The following is a 17,925-nucleotide window of genomic DNA, read 5'->3' as shown; positions in this document are numbered from 1 at the left end:
TACCAACAGTATTCTTCACAGAGCTAGAACAAATAATTTCACAATTTGTATGGAAATACAAAAAACCTCGAATAGCCAAAGCAATCTTGAGAAAGAAGAATGGATCTGGAGGAATCAACCTACCTGACTTCAGGCTCTACTACAAAGCCACAGTTATCAAGACAGTATGGTACTGGCACAAAGACAGAAATATAGATCAATGGAACAAAATAGAAAGCCCAGAGATAAATCCATGCACATATGGACACCTTATCTTTGACAAAGGAGGCAAGAATATACAATGGATTAAAGACAATCTCTTTAACAAGTGGTGCTGGGAAAACTGGTCAACCACTTGTAAAAGAATGAAACTAGAACACTTTCTAACACCATACACAAAAATAAACTCAAAATGGATTAAAGATCTAAACATAAGACCAGAAACTATAAAACTCCTAGAGAACATAGGCAAAACACTCTCTGACATACATCACAGCAGGATCCTCTATGACCCACCTCCCACAATATCGGAAATAAAAGCAAAAATAAACAAATGGGACCTAATTAACCTTAAAAGCTTCTGCACATCAAAGGAAACTATCAGCAAGGTGAAAAGACAGCCTTCAGAATGGGAGAAAATAATTGCAAATGAAGCAACTGACAAACAACTAATCTCAAAAATATACAAGCAACTCCTCCAGCTCAACTCCAGAAAAATAAATGACCCAATCAAAAAATGGGCCAAAGAACTAAATAGACATTTCTCCAAAGAAGACATACAGATGGCTAACAAACACATGAAAAGATGCTCAACATCACTCATTATCAGAGAAATGCAAATCAAGACCACTATGAGGTACCATTTCACACCAGTCAGAATGGCTGCGATCCAAAACTCTACAAATAATAAATGTTGGAGAGGGTGTGGAGAAAAGGGAACCCTCTTACACTGTTGGTGGGAATGCAAACTAGTACAGCCACTATGGAGAACAGTGTGGAGATTCCTTAAAAAACTGGGAATAGAACTGCCTTATGATCCAGCAATCCCACTGCTGGGCATACACACTGAGGAAACCAGAAGGGAAAGAGACACATGTACCCCAATGTTCATCGCAGCACTGTTTATAATAGCCAGGACATGGAAGCAACCTAGATGTCCATCAGCAGATGAATGGATAAAGAAAGCAGTGGTACATATACACAATGGAGTATTACTCAGCCATTAAAAAGAATTCATCTGAATCAGTTCTAATGAGGTGGATGAAACTGGAGCTTATTATACAGAGTGAAGTAAGCCAGAAGGAAAAACACCAATACAGTATACTAACGCATATATATGGAATTTAGAAAGATGATAACAATAACCCTGTGTACGAGACAGCAAAAGAGACACTGATGTATGGAACAGTCTTATGGACTCTGTGGGAGAGGGAGAGGGTGGGAAGATTTGGGAGAATGACATTGAAACATGTAAAATATCATGTATGAAACGAGATGCCAGTCCAGGTTCAATGAACGATACTGGATGCTTGGGGCTAGCGCACTGGGACGACCCAGAGGGATGGTATGGGGAGGGAGGAGGGAGGAGGGTTCAGGATGGGGAGCACATGTATACCTGTGATGGATTCATTTTGATATTTGGCAAAACTAATACAATTATGTAAAGTTTAAAAATAAAATAAAATAAAATAAAAAAAACGTGAATAAGCAAGTGAATAAAAAAAAAAAAAAGTTGGTGATGCCATCCAACCATCTTATCCTCTGTCGTCCCCTTCTCCTCCTGCCTTCAATCTTTCCCAGCATCATGGTCTTTTCCAATGAGTCCGTTTTTCACATCAGGTGGCCAGAGTATTGGAGTTTCAGCTTCAGCATCAGACCTTCCAATGAATATTCAGGACCGAGGTCGTTTAGGATGGACTGGTTGGATCTCCTTGTAGTCCAAGGGACTCTCAAGAGTGTTCTCCAACACCACAGTTCAAAAGCATCAATTCTTTGGCACTCAGCTTTCTTCACAGTCCAACTCTCACATCCATACATGACTACTGGAAAAATCACAGCTTGGACTAGATGGACCTTTGTTAACAAAGTAATGTCTCTGATTTTTAATATGCTTTCTAAGTTGGTCATAACTTTTCTTCCAAGGAGCAAGTGTCTTTTAATTTCATGGCTGCAGTCACCATCTGCAGTGATTCTGGAGCCCAAAAATACAGTCTGTCACTGTTTCCATTGCTTCCCAATCTATTTGTCAGGAAGTGATGAGACAGGATGCCATAATCTTAGTTTTCTGAATGTTGAGTTTTAAGCCAATTTTTTCACTCTCCTCTTTCACTTTCATCAAGAGGCTCTTTAATCCTTCTTCGCTTTCTGGTGTCATCTGCGTATCTGAGGTTATTGATATTTCTCCCAGTAATCTTGATTCCAGCTTGTGCTTCATCCAACCCAGCATTTCACATGATGTACTCTAGGGTGACAATATACAGCCTTGATGTACTCCTTTCCCAATTTGGAACCAGTCTGTTGTTCCATGTCCAGTTCTATTGCTTCTTGACCTGTATACAGGTTTCTCAGGAGGCAGGTCAGGTGGTCTGATATTCCCATCTCTTTCAGAATTTTCCACACTTTGTTGTGATCCACACAGTCAAAGGCTTTGACATAGTCAATAGAGCAGAAGTAGATGTTTTTCTGGAACTCTCTTGTTTTTTCGATCACCCAATGGATGTTGGCAATTTGATCTCTGGTTCCTCTGCCTTTTCTAAATCCAGCTTCAACATCTGGAAGTTCACATTCATGTACTGTTGAAACCTGGCTTGGAGAATTTCAAGCATTACTTTGCTAGCATGTGAGAAGGGTACAGTTGTATGGTAGTTTGAGCATTCTTTGGGATTGGAATGAAAACTGACCTTTTCTGGTCCTGTGCCCACTGCTGAGCTTTCCAAATTTGCTGGCATATTGAGTGCAGCACTTTCACAGCATCATCTTTTAGGATTTGAAATAGCTCAATTGGAATTCCATCACCTCCACTAGCTTTGTTCATAGTGATGCTTTCTAAATCCCACTTGACTTCTCATTCCAGGATGTCTGGCTTGGATTATCTGGGTCGTGAAGATCTTTTCTGTATAGTTCTTCTATGTATTCTTGTCACCTCTTCTTAATATCTTCTGCTTCTGTTAGGTCCATACCATTTCTGTCCTTTATTGTGAATGACAAAATTCTCCCTATTTATTTTCTTGCTTTTTTAGGTTACTTTATCCAATCATTCATTCCCTATCTTTGAATTATGAGTACCATCCATATTTGAAGCACCTCTAGTTATTGTAGGTACAGTATATTGTCCTGTCCCATTTTATTTGGTTTGCTCATGTGACTGCCTTGATCCTGCAATGTTAAGGACCTCTACTCAATAGAAGCTCTTCATATGCTGTATGGTTTAATTTAGTCCCTCATGTTTCTGCCACAAGTCATGAGAAGATCATGTCCTGGGTATCACTGATCCAAAGAGAACAAAAAGACAGTCTTGAACCAAAATGTCAGCCAGGAGCAGACATCAGTCAATCCCAACCAAAGCTAGCATAAATATACAGCTTGCTTATACACAGTGAGAAAGAAATAGATGCTCTTCATGGTGAACCATGGAATTTTAATTATTTCAATGCAGTGCTATTTCAGCTGAAATCTGATCAATATAGCTTTCAAAGATTTAATGGACCCATGGATAATTCTTAATTTACATCAGTAATTCACAAGGCTTTTGTGAAATTAAGCTAGAGGTCATAAAAAGACTGGGAAGTCAAATAATACTGGGTAGTTGAAATAAAATAATCATATTTTAAAATAATTAATGCTTCATACCATTGTTTTATAATATTTCACAAAGTTTGGTGCATTAATACATAGAAGTATATGTGTGATTATACTGTATATGTGGTGCTGGGTGCTGGTGGAGGGAATGTTTTCTTTCAATAGAGTAACCCAACTTTGCCATTCCACTACCTCTCAGTGCCATGCCCGACTCTGCGACCCCATGGATAGTAGCCTGCACCAAGCTCCTCTGTCCATGGGATTTTCAAGGCAAGAGTACTGGAAGGGGTTGCCATTTCCTTCTCCAAAAAGTATTGGTAGAGTTCTTATTTAGTTCTGGTGACATTTCTGACTATTCCCCTATTGTATTAGTGTGGTTGGAGGCTGTAAGTAAATTCATGGAGAAGCTAAGAATGGACATATAAATTGGTTCTATTCTTTTTTTTGGAAGCATTTGGAATATTACAAGGTGCATTGTTGGTTTGCACACACACATATGCACACAGATGTCTGACTCTGTCACAGCCATCAGTCTACTGCACAAATGTTCCTTTTATACATCTTCACAAGACTGAGCGCACACACACACGCATAGCACAATGGGCCACATTCCTGTTTCTTCCTCAAAATCATATCCACCAGAGCTGCTACACAGGTATATTTTTATCACCTCTTCCTTTACTCTTGCCAGTATCAAATGAGGTAGCAAATCCATTCTAGGCTTTCAGACCAAAGTCTATTAGCATTTTGCAAGGCCAAAACACAGATGGGTACTATTTTTAATTTAAAAGCACAATCAGATGTTGAAAAGGAAAAAAGTTATCCTTTTAAAACACTAAGATAAATATATTCTTTTAAAAAAGACTCATCATTTTTAATTTGTCCCAACTTATAATAGCTAGTCTTATTTTTAAATATCTTAATTATTATTGGAGAAGGAAATGGCAACCCACTCCAGTATTCTTGCTTGGAGAATCCCATGGACGGAGGAGCCTGGTAGGCTACAGTCCACAGGTCGCAAAGAATCAGACACGACTGAACGACTTCACTTCATGTCACTTCACAGTCTTGTTTTATTCATATTGTTAAAGTGTAAAATACTTATCTTGTTACACAAATATGAGCATAACCACACACATCTTTTATAGAAATTTCCCAATAAGATGTCAATTAAAGAAAGAAAATATAAACTTTTATTGCTAATATCTATGTTAGGTGCCAAAGAGGTATATAGCAATGAAAAGCTCTCTTATACTATTTAATGCACTGAAGTATACAAATGTTTTTCACATCCTTAAACACTGGAAACTCTGCAAATCAAAGTTTATTCCTTGTAGTTGTGAATAATTATGACATTCACTCATCTAATCATAGGACTCAAACCTACTATATATCTGTTGTACTCTTTTGGTTCTGTATTTTTCTCTATTCAGAAGGTGAAAGTAGGCATAATTTGGGGGTCTTTTTAAAATTAAAAAATCCAATCAGACTTAACTAAGATCTATGCTTTTTAAAAAAAATTAACATTTTATTTTGTGATACCTGCTGATGCACATATAATTGTAAAAAATATCACAGAGATCCAATGTATACTTTACTAATCCCCCACCACCTCAAAAAGCATCTTGAAAAACCATAATACATTATCACAACTAGGATACTGATAGTGATACAGTCAAGATATAGAAGATTTTCATCACCACGGAACACTCCAGTTGCCTTTTATAGCCACCTGCAAGGAGATCCAACCAGTCCATTCTGAAGGAGATCAGCCCTGGGATTTCTTTGGAAGGAATGATGCTAAAGCTGAAACTCCAGTACTTTGGCCACCTCATGCGAAGAGTTGATTCATTGGAAAAGACCCTGATGCTGGGAGGGATTGGGGGCAGGAGGAGAAGGGGATGACAGAGGATGAGATGGCTGGATGGCATCACTGACTCGATGGACGTCTGAGTGAACTCCGGGAGTTGGTGATGGACAGGGAGGCCTGGCGTGCTGTGATTCATAGGGTCGCAAAGAGTCGGACACGATTGAGCGACTGATCTGATCTGATCTGATCTCACCTTCTTCCCTCAGCCACCTTTTCCTTGACCTGTGGCAAACAGTAATGTGTTCTCCAGTTCTATAACTTTGTCATTTAAATACTGTTATATAAATGGAATCATGCAGTATGTAACTCTTTGGGATTAGCTTTTTCACTCAGTATAATTCTTAGAAGATTCAACCAGACTGTTTCATGTATCGATAGTCTGCCCATTTTTATTCTAAAATAGTATTTCATATTGTAGATGTATCATAGTCTATTTAAACATTCACCCATTGAGAGATATCTACATGTGTTCCAGTTTTTGGCAATTATAAATAAAGCTTTTAAAAACTAACATGTACAGATTTTTCTGTAAATATAAGTCTGTTTCTGTGGGATGCATACCTGGAAATATAAATGCTGGGTCATATGGAAATTGCATGTTTAGTTTTTTGTTTTTGTGTTTTTAATCTAACAAGCTATTTTCCAAGGTGAAATCAGCCTTTCATGCCTGGAATAAACATATCATAGATACCATATACAATCTTTACTACTGCTAGATTCTGTTTGCTAATATTTTGTCAAGGACTTTTCCTACTATATGTATGAGGAATATCAGTCTATAGTTTTCATTTTGTGTACAGTTTTTGCCTGGTTTTGACATCAATCTAGTACTAGCTTCTAAAAATTAACTGGGAAGTCTTCTCTCTTCTATTTTCTGAAAGACATTACATAGAATCTGTTTCACTTCTTTTTAAACATTTGGTAGATTTCAGTAGTGAAACCATATGGACTTGAAGATTTCTTTTTTGGTAGTTTTCAAACTACAAGTTAAATTCCTTAAGAGGAGTTTAAATTAGGCAATTTAAATTGTATATTTCATAATGGTGAGTTATGGTAATTTGTGTTTTTAGAAGATTTAGGCTAATTTGTCAAGTTAACATACAAAGTTTAGGGATATTCTAAAAGGGATTGTGTGTGTTTTTACTTATCCCAATAACCAGCAGTCTGAAAACTTCCAATTCTATATGTTAAAAAGCGTTGTTTATGAATCTAAAGGCATTGGTTGGAGGGTCAGGAGATGGTGGAAACACTTCCTGTTGATGGAGGCAATGAAGATAACATTGTGCTCCTCGCTTAACCTGCTAGACAAAGCAGAAAATCTTGGACATGAGAACAAGTAACTGAGGTACAATCCTGATGTGTTGCTGAAACCAGAGAGCTCTTCCAGTTGCAGCATTCGCTTCCTCCCTGTTTGGGATGGCCCGACATGAATGGCTGAGGCATTCTCCTGATTCCTAGTTAAATCTGCAAGTGTTGGCCACCATGACATCTCTCACCCTCTGGCTGGGGCTAGCAAGTATAAGGAGTCTCAGCATTATCCTCTTCCTGCCAAAAGTCACTTCAACACTCTTCAGGCTTCTGGTTGGGGCCAACAAAAGCAAGCAGTCATGGCATCCTCCTGCTACAATCAAAAAGCTGACATGCAGACACAGACAAGGCACTATCGCACTGCAGTGCTAAAGCCCACAGGCGCAGCATTTTCCCAGTGATTTCCTACAGCAAGAGAGTAAGTCTTCCCCCTACACTTTCAAATTTCCTAGCTAAAGAAAATGGGTAAAAAAAAAAAAAAAAAGAAAATGGGTATATGCAATCCACACAAGGGATACTCCTTGACTTCCTGGCCCTCGTGGCCAAGGGGACTGGTGATTCTAAGCTCCATGGTACCATAACAATCAGAAATAAAGTTATTGGCAAGCTATCACAGAGCAGAAATTTCACAGATAGAAGACAAACACAATCCCAGACTTCCTGTGAAAAAGGGCTGATAGGAAGAAAGACTAGTGTTTGTGATCTTACCCAAATATCTGCTAAAAAAATCACCTGGCTATTTAACAAAATGTGATTTTTTTTTAAAATTCATGTATTCAAAAGAGGAAAACATTAATGATGGAAAGGACAGGAAGAGTTGGGTAAGACAAATGGACAGAACTGGCATTTACTGAGTATCACCTAATTGTTATGCACTGTTAGACAACTTAAAATGTTAATCACTTTTTCACCATTTTCTTATCTTTGTTTTAGAGGTGAGTAAAATTAAAGATGAAGGAAATGAGCCAGCTGGCCCAACATTACACAACTTGTGAAGAAATTCATCTGCAAAATCCATGATTATTCTCTTTCTAATTTATTTATTAAATTAATGGTGGCTATGTGGTTGACCAGAGATATTTTCAAATATCAATAGATATGCTAACAACTTTAAATAATTTTCTAAGTCAACCAAAATCATATCAAAATTGAAAGACAAATTCATAACTTAAACTTATCTATAAAATGAAATCTTAAACACTATCTTTAAAAACATTATTTACTTGGAGAAAACTTCTTGGTTTTCAATATTCTTAAACTTAACAGATAATTGAAAAACAATATTCTCTCAACTGGACATAAGAGGCCAAAAGATATAAGTCCCAGGATAGGATCAACCATGGGGACTGAGAGCTAAGAGAAGTGGTCAGAGAAGCTCATTTTGATCTCCCAAAGGAACAAGTATAGCTGGGGTGGGAGTTTCATCAGATTGCCTCAGAGGATGAGTACTAATTTTATTTTATCTGAGATCTTCAGAGTCTCAGAGCGGGAAGGGATGATGAACTCGTCACTGATGGAGAGACACTGACAGGCAATTATTCATTATGAAAAGTTGGCCTAAACTAGTCAGTTATTGTCAACAAGAAGAGGGATAACAGAACTTAGAACAGGAAATGTAACTTTTTTCTAGCAAGTATGATGCAAGAATCTTAGCTCAGGAGAGCTATTATAGTCAGTGAAGAACTAAACATTGCTATTTTTCCACAAAAACTAGAAAGGGAAAGATAAAACTTCAGATGGTAAAAGGAGACTGCAAGGGAGACTGCTATGGAGGTCCTCCAGGGTCCAGGTTGGCAAGTCTTTAAGACACATTATTACTAGGTGTTTCATTATGGAAAAATAGTTAACCTTTCTGAGTCTGTTTTTCACCTGCAAAATGGACTATCATGAGGACTGAATAAGATTTTTAAATATAAATATTATAGTGCAAACTAAGAGGTTACTGAATACAAAGTGAGCACTCAGAAAATTTTTGTTATTAACTAGGGACAGAATGTGAAGACTGGGAATGTGTGATCTGGATAGCAATGCTTTTCTGTCAGATGAATCTCTCCATCTCTCTTTCCGCTGACTCTTCCTACACTTGCATGTGTGCGTGCTCAGTGGCTTCAGCCGTGTCCAATTCCTTGCGACCCCCTGGACTGCAGCTCTCCAGACTCCTCTGTCCATGACATCCCCCAGGCAAGAATACTGGAGTGGGTTGCTGTGCCATCTTTCCATGATCTTCATCACCCAGGGATTGAATCCAGTTATTACGTCTCCTGCATTGGCAGACAGGTTCTTTACCACTGGCATCACCTGGGAAGCCACTTCATATACTAAGTCAATGCTATAAGCAACGCCAAGAGTTTACATAAAAAGTGTCTCAATGCTGCTGGCAACATCTAGATAAAATATATTTATTACAAAAGGTATGTCTAGTACTGATTTCATTTCTCCAGGATTCCTTCAAGTACATCTTATCTCTGGGCCTTCAAAGCACAATAATTTGTTTCAAGATCAAGACTGTGAAACAGGAAGATTCTGAGCTGACCTCTCTAATAGATACATCAAAACTACAAATACATATAGAACAACTATCTCTGAGAATTACCTTAAGACTGACAGAACAGATTGTGTACAGTTAAGGATATAAAGAAAAGGCCACACTGAGATAGATAGGAGAAGTCAAGATGAAATCTAGGCAGAGCCCACACGCCTGTCACAGCCACATAAGCAAGAGGAATATCACAACTGCAAGAGGGTCCCCGGAAGAGGAAGGGGTCTGAACTCCACTTTAGTGTTCCCAGCATGCGGGACCTGAACTGGGAAGACAGACTCCCATAACATCTGGCTTTGTATATGTTTTATTCCTTTGTTCCGCCTAGCTACATGTACAAACCCTAGTTAAAAGTAATTAGAGGGGAAAATAATGTAACTTAAGGGAAGTTCTGCAACCACATAAGATGCAAAAAGCTTGAATAAAACATCATACTCCTCCTAACAATGAAAAACCTTTCAGTTCAGTTCAGTTCAGTTGCTCAGTCGTGTCCAACTCTTTGAGACCCCATGAATCGCAGCACGCCAGGCCTCCCTGGCCATCACCAACTCCCAGAGTTCACTCAGACTCATGTCCATCGAGTCAGTGATGCCATCCAGCCATCTCATCCTCTGTCGTCCCCTTCTCCTCCTGCCCCCAATCCCTCCCAGCATCAGAGTCTTTTCCAATGAGTCAACTCTTTGCATGAGGTGGCCAAAGTACTGGAGTTTCAGCTTCAGCATCACTCCTTCCAAAGAAATTCCAGGGCTGATCTCCTTCAGAACAGACTGGTTGGATCTCCATGCAGTCCAAGGGACTCTCAAGAGTCTTCTCCAACAACACAGTTCAAAAGCATCAATTCTTCGGCGCTCAGCCTTCACAGTCCAACTCTCACATCCATACATGACCACTGGAAAAACCATAGCCTTGACTAGACAGACCTTTGTTGGCAAAGTAATGTCTCTGCTTTTGAATATGCTATCTAGGTTGGTCACAACTTTCCTTCCAAGGAGTAAGTGTCTTTAAATTTCATGGCTGCAGTCACCATTTGCAATGATTTTGGAAAAACCTTTAGGTAATGTATAAAATCATAATTCGAATCCTTCAGAAAATTGAGATTACAAGCCAACCAGATGATGTGGATTTCAAAGAATGAGAGTCTTTTCCAGTGAGAGATGAAAACACTAAACTCTTATTATTGTCAGAGCATAGGAAAAAGTAGCTGATAACAAAACAGTTAAGTATTTTAAGAAACTCTTAAATCTGTTTATGCTTCAGTATGACAGTTTAAAATCTCTAGAAGTGTCAGACATACAAGCTACATCAACTTGTTAGGTTTTTTCCAAGGGCCTCTGTAATAGGTGCTCGAAAAGAAATGGTGACAGGGCAGGAGACCCAAAAGAATTCCCCTCAAAAGACACACAGAACGTCTGTGTAGGTTTTACAGTGGAACAGGTGAATCTGTAGAAGCCTTCAGATTTCTGGACCCTGTATGAAAATAAAGTGAGGATCAGCAGTCCCTAGAGAAAAGGCTATATACTATCCCACATGCTAGGCTTTTCTGTGCTATAAAGCAAATACTGGCTTACATTAAGTGAGAAGCAGGAGATTGACCCATACAGCAGACCAGCTCTAACATAAGGCACAAGCCATCTGTCAATGAGAGAGAGAAAGGAAACACTTTCATATCTGGTCACTACCTGTGTGCTCAGTTGCTCAGTCACACCCAATTCTTTGCAAACCCATGGACTGTAGCCCACCAGGCTACTCTGTCCATTGGGATTACCCTAGCAAGAATACTAGAGTGGGTTGTCATTTCCTTCTCCAGATGTTACTACCCTAATACCACAAAAAAGTTGGCTGCCACTGGGGGAGGAGAAAAAAATCCTTTTGTTCTCCAGATGCTGCTACAATATTCATATAAAGTAGAATGCTACTGCCACTGATGGTAGTGAGGGAATCTCACTTGCACTCAACTTGCCCCTCACCACCAATAAAAGACAAAGTTAGACTGCCACGGGAATGGAGGCAAAGAGAAAGATAACCCATCTTTGTAAAAGTCACAAGTTGTCTACCATTAGAGGATGGGAAAAACTGAAAAAAAACTACCCCTGCAATTTTGCCTGCCTCACACACATAATGTCTGCTTAAGACTGCTGTTGTATTAGAACAGAGATATCTCCCTATATCAACCATTATCCTTTACCAAATCATAAGCAATAGCAGCCTGTGACAAAAGAAGGAACTAAAGCAGAGAGAGTGACTTTGTTATGAAAGCATGCAGGGCAGCACACAGGGCCTGCTGAAAGCTTAGGGTAGAGAAGAAATACTGGGGAAATCCTCTGGAACTCCAGCCCACAGACACGGGCAAGCTAAGACAGTTCACTACAAAAGAAATTTGAAGCCTTTGGTTCACTGAGGGCTTCCCTGGTGGCTCAAATGGTAAAGCGTCTGCCCACAATGCAGGAGACCCAGGTTCAATTCCTGGGTCAGGAAGACCCTCTGGAGAAGGAAATGACAATCCACTCCAGCACTCTTGCCTGGAAAATCCCATGGATGGAGGAGCCTGATAGGCTACAGTCCATGGGGTCACAAAGAGTTGGACACGACTGAGCGACTTCACTTTCACTTTCACTTGGTTCACTGAACGCAATCATAGTAACAAAAAATGTAAACCCAGTATAATTACTAACTAGATTGACTTTCAGTTCAGTCACTCAGTCGTGTCCAACTCTTTGTGACCCCATGAATTGCAGCACGCCAAGCCTCCCTGTCCATCACCAACTCCCAGAGTTCACCCAAACTCATGTGCATCGAGTCGGTGATGCCATCCAGCCATCTCATCCTCTGTCATTCCCTTCTCCTCCTGCCCCCAATCCCTCCCAGCATCAGAGTTTTTCCAATGAGTCAACTCTTCACATGAGGTGGTCAAAGTATTGGAGTTTCAGCTTTAGCATCATTCCTTCCAAAGAAATCCCAGGGCTGAGCTCCTTTAGAATGGACGGGTTGGATCTCCGTGCAGTCCAAGGGACTCTCAAGAGTCTTCTCCAACAACACAGTTCAAAAGCATCAATTCTTCGGTGCTCAGCTTTCTTCACAGTCCAACTCTCACATCCATACATGACCACAAGGAAAAACCATAGCCTTGACTAGACGGACCTTTGTTGGCAAAGTAATGTCTCTGCTTTTGAATATGCTATCTAGGTTAGTCATAACTTTCCTTCCAAGGAGTAAGCGTCTTTTAATTTCATGGCTGCAATCACCATCTGCAATGATTTTGGAGCCCAAAAAAATAAAGTCTGACACTCTTTCCACTGTTTCCCCATCTATTTCTCATGAAGTGATGGGACCAGATGCCATGATCTTAGTTTTCTGAATGTTGAGCTTTTAGCTACACACAAATGGCTTAACAGAAGTGTTATTTATGCCCATTACTGGGCATAAGTAATATATACTTCAGTTTCTCTTGTTCTTTTATCACAATGTACATCATTTTTCAAGAATTATAAGACATACACAGACAAAAGAGGAAAGTCAAGAAAAATGAACCAATTGTCAAGAAATAGAAGAGTTAACAGAACCAGGTCTGCATATGCCCAGATATAGAAACAATATTTAAATAAGCATAATTAATATGTAAAATGGCTTCGCTGGCGTCTCAGATGGTAAAGAATCCAATTGCAATACAGGAGACCCACGTTCAAATGCTGGGTTGGGAAGATCCCCTGGAGGAGGAAATAGCAACCTCACTCCAATATTCTTGCCTAGAGAATTTCATAGACAGAGGAGCCTGACGGGCTACAATCCATGGAGTCACATAGTTGGACACGACTGAGTGACTAACACTAACTAATATGTAAACTAATCTAGTAGAAAAACCAGACAATAAACATAATCAGGAATTTTAAATGGAGTTAAGAAACTATAAAAAAAAAAGATCAAATGTACATGTTAGAAATTTTTTTAAATATATCTGACCTGAAGAATTCCTTTGATGGTTTTATTAGCAGATTGGATACAGTAAAGAAAAAAAAATTGTACTTTAAGATAGTTTAATAGAAATGATCCTTATGAAACAAAGAGGGAAAACAATTTTTAAGAAAAGTTAGCTAACAATAACGAAGAGAAAAATGCATTCAAAATCTGTGAGACAAAATAAAACATAATAAAATACCTATAACTGGAATCCTAGAGAACTGAAGAGAGAGACAGACACAACAGGACATAAAAAATTATTTAAAGAAAAAGAGACCCATGGCCAATAATTTTCCAATATTTTCATAAGACAATAGTATACAAATTGAAGAAGCACAATGGATCCTAGAGAGAATAAATTAAAATAAAATAAAGAACACTCTTAGGCATTTATTAGCTAAAAGGTGAGGATCCAAAGATAAATAGAAAATATTGAAGACTGCCATAGGGTGAAACATTTCAATCAGAGGAACAAAATTAAAATTATAACACGCCTCTCATCATACACTTCCCAAGTCATAGAACAATAAAATATCTTTAAAGTTCTAAAAGAAAATGTCAAACTAGAATCCTATATACAGCAAAAACATCTTTAAAAAGGGCATGATAAAGGACTTTCTCCTTTTTAGATAAACAATTGCTGAGAAAATTTATTGGGTTCAGTGGAACACTGAATCAGAAAGTAAGCTCATGTCAGTGACTCCATATCTTGCTTTAAAGTTTGACTTTATTTGGCAGGTTATAGGGAATCTCTGAATTACTTTTTACCTCAAAAAGCAGAGGTCTACCCTCCTACACTGTTGGTCAGAATGTAAACTGGTACAGGCACTGTGGAGAATAGTATGGAGGTTGCTTAAAAAAACTAAAAATAGAGCTACCATATGATCCTGCAATCCTATACCAGGGCATACATCCACAGGAAACAGAGGGATGGATGAATAAGTGGTACATATATGCAATGGAATATTACTCAGTGATAAAATGAATAAAATACTGCCATTTGCAGTAACATGGATGATCCTAGAGATTGTCATATTGAGTAATATATGACAAAGAAAGATATCATATGATATCTCTTCTATGTAGAATCTAAAAAAGGGTACAAATGGAGTTATCTACAAAACAGAAGTAGAGTCACAAATATAGAAAACAAACTTAAAGTTACCAGATGGTAAGGGGAGAAGGGAAGAGGGAAATTGAGAGATTGGGATTAAGATACTCAAACTGCTGCTGCTGCTGCTGCTACATCGCGTCAGTCGTGTTCGACTCTGTGCGACCCCATAGATGGCAGCCCACCAGGCTCCCCCGTCCCTGAGATTCTTTAGGCAACCCACTGGAGTGGGTTGCCATTTCCTTCTCCAGTGCATGAAAGTGAAAAGTGAAAGTCAAGTCGCTCAGTCGTGTCTGACTCTTAACGACCCCACGGACTGCAGCCTACCAGGCTCCTCCATCCATGGGATTTCCCAGACAAGAGTACCAGAGTGGGGTGCCATTGCCTTCTCCAAGATACACAAACTACTATATATAAAATAGATAACTAAAACAAGAAAATAGGTAACTAATCAGGACCTACAGGTCACTCTACTCAATACTCTAATGGTCTATATGGGAAAAGAATCTAAAAAAGAGTGGCTATATGTATAACTGATTCACTTTGCTATACACCTGAAGCTAATACAACACTGTAAATCAACTATACTCCAATAAAAATGTAAATAAAATCTTTATAGATATGATTTATTCCTAAAAATAGTTCTATGAGGCAGATGCTATTACTCCTGCATATAGAAGACATGAGCAAGGCCCTAAGACATTAAGACAGATGATGGTGAACTGGGAGCCCTAGGCACTCTGGCTCTTTGTCTTATCCCAGTGCCTCCTGTCTCCCTCACCACAGATGCACTTCCCAGTCTTTGCCACCCTGCTGGGACCCTGGAAAGCTGACTTGGGAGTATGGACTCCAGTGAAGATGTCTCTTTCCCTCCAGCTTCTGGTTATGTTCAACCAATAAAGAGAATGGAGGAGAGGGATACGTGCATATTTATTCCTCTGGCTTCCTCCTTGTAAGGTGGCTGCTGGCATCAGGCTTTCCTCCATCTAAGATTACTTCTATTAGGTGACATATCCTCTCTGAGTTCTGGTAACTATTGCCCTGACCTCATTACTCTGGAATTTCTAGGTATAACACTTGTTCTTTAAAAGATAATGCACCTACAGTGCTTACACACACTTCAGATTGAGTGTCTTCTTAAATTTTGTGCCTTCAGTCCCTAGCTCCATCCCTGGTCACTCATTATCTAGCATTCCATCTGTTTTTTGTTGAGACATTGACCAGTACATGTTCTAACCATGATCTACTGATCTATTCTGCCTCCTAAAATGCTCAGAAAGACTAAGTTAAATGGCCCTGCCAAATGATGACCATGGGGTCAAGGCTAAGAGACTCAATTTAGAAGCAACACATTTTTAAATAAAATTATTTTATTTAAATAAATAAGAAAAAAAAGAAGCATTTGCCAAGTTGATTCCCATGACAAAATTACCTGTCTATTCTGGGATGATTTGAAAACCATTGTGCCTCTTTCCTTGTGTGTTTTTTGAAAATTACCATTGGATTCAGAGCTTTTAGCAGCATAGGCATCATCACTGATAATTATTTACACCACTTATAAAAACTTCCATGTCCATTGAAATTATCTTGGAGTTTGTAACATGCTGATCATCAAGCAAATTGCATACAGATTCTACCTCAGTAGCTCTGAGGTGGGATCCTGAATCAATATTTTCATAGGCATTCCAGATGATGCTGATGCACAAGATCCATGGATTACATTTAGAGATGCAACTAGGCTATTACTCTACTGATGGTTCATAGGATTGGCATATCTTTTGCTAATTCCATAATATTTTACTTTCTCAATTATCCATACCATCACCAGGTGCAATTAGGTTCTGTTGATAGAAGCAATGGAAATGTTAACTGTGGTGCCCAGAAGACAGGCATATTCTGGAGTGTAGTGGAAAGTCTCACCTCCAATGGAGCATAAAACAAAATAAAACAATAACAAAAACAATATACAGTATTAGTGAATAACAAAGACTTATGAGTAAAGATTCAAAATAAAGATAAAGATTCATAATAAAGATACTTTATTAAGTGATAGAATTAAGGTGCTATGACAGTTCAGTGGATCAATCTATTTTTAGGTAGACTGCCTTTATACTGGCACATTAATCTTATTTCATGGGCCTATACAAATCTTAATCTTATTTCATGGGCCTATACAAATTTGTCAAGTTCACTCTGGGTATATTACTTGTTTAGTTGCTAAGATGTATCTGACTCTTTTGCGACTCCATGGACTGTAGCTCACCAGGCTTCTCTGTCCATGGGACTTTCCAGGCAAGAACACTGAAGTAGATTGCCCTTTCCTTCTCCAGGGGATCTTCCAGACCCAGGGATTGAACAGGCATTGCAGGCAGAATCTTTACCGCTGCATCACTGGGGAAGTCCATGGTATCTTACTAGTGGTATCTTACTAAACAAAGTTAGACAGATCTTTAAAAGCGCCAAATTTCTCTCCTCAAGTTTCAGTAATTTATGAAGATGATAGAGATGAGAATAAATGCTATGAAACATATGACATAAAATGATTATGCCTCCTTTATATACTCTTTTCCAATCACATTCATTATAATGACATTTATCATCTACTTAACTTAAAATAGTTCCTATACTTCAGTGAAAAAATTAAAATAAATAAAATAAAATATTTCCTTTCTTTCAATACATACTTTTCATAAATAATATATATGAGCGAACTCTGAGTATAAATTCCTTTGTTTTGAATGACAGTGTGCATGTTTTGATAACTTTTGCTTAAATAATACAGCATTAACTGTCCTAGAGGCTCTCTCTTGTAGTTGTTTTCTATTTCGCATGAGGAAATTTGCAAGCTGAATGCTACATTAACATATTCATTTAATGAGGCCATGAGATGACATGTAAAACACTGACTGTCCCTTCTCTACCAAATATTTAAATAGAAAAAAAATACTCAAATTGTAACTTTCAAGTTTTCTGTCAAATGACATCATGCAGCAATTTAAGAGTAGACTTGGTGAAGCAATAATGCAACTTCGTCATCTCACTTCTCTCAGTATAAGCAAACCAGCTTCTGTTGCTAAAAGTTTTGAATGATTATAAGTTTTGTAGTAAAGAAAATAACAGTGAAATTATGATGTTTTAAATCTACAAAGCAAATAATGTCCATCTTGGAGAGCCCTGTTCTGTATCACCTGACTTTCAGAAACAAGTATTTCATAAAAACACCATTTACTTTTGTTTTAATTTACAATTATTGAAATTTTAATAAGGATTTTGCAGCAATATCAGCTATCACATAATGCCAGGAAGGAATTATAACTTTATTGCAGCCCACACTGACAGCCCACTCATAAAAATGAATGACATTCT

The sequence above is a fragment of the Bos javanicus genome, chromosome 10, assembly GCF_032452875.1.
Source record: "Bos javanicus breed banteng chromosome 10, ARS-OSU_banteng_1.0, whole genome shotgun sequence".
Lineage (NCBI taxonomy): Eukaryota > Metazoa > Chordata > Mammalia > Artiodactyla > Bovidae > Bos > Bos javanicus.
Note: the sequence above shows the minus strand (reverse complement) of the source record.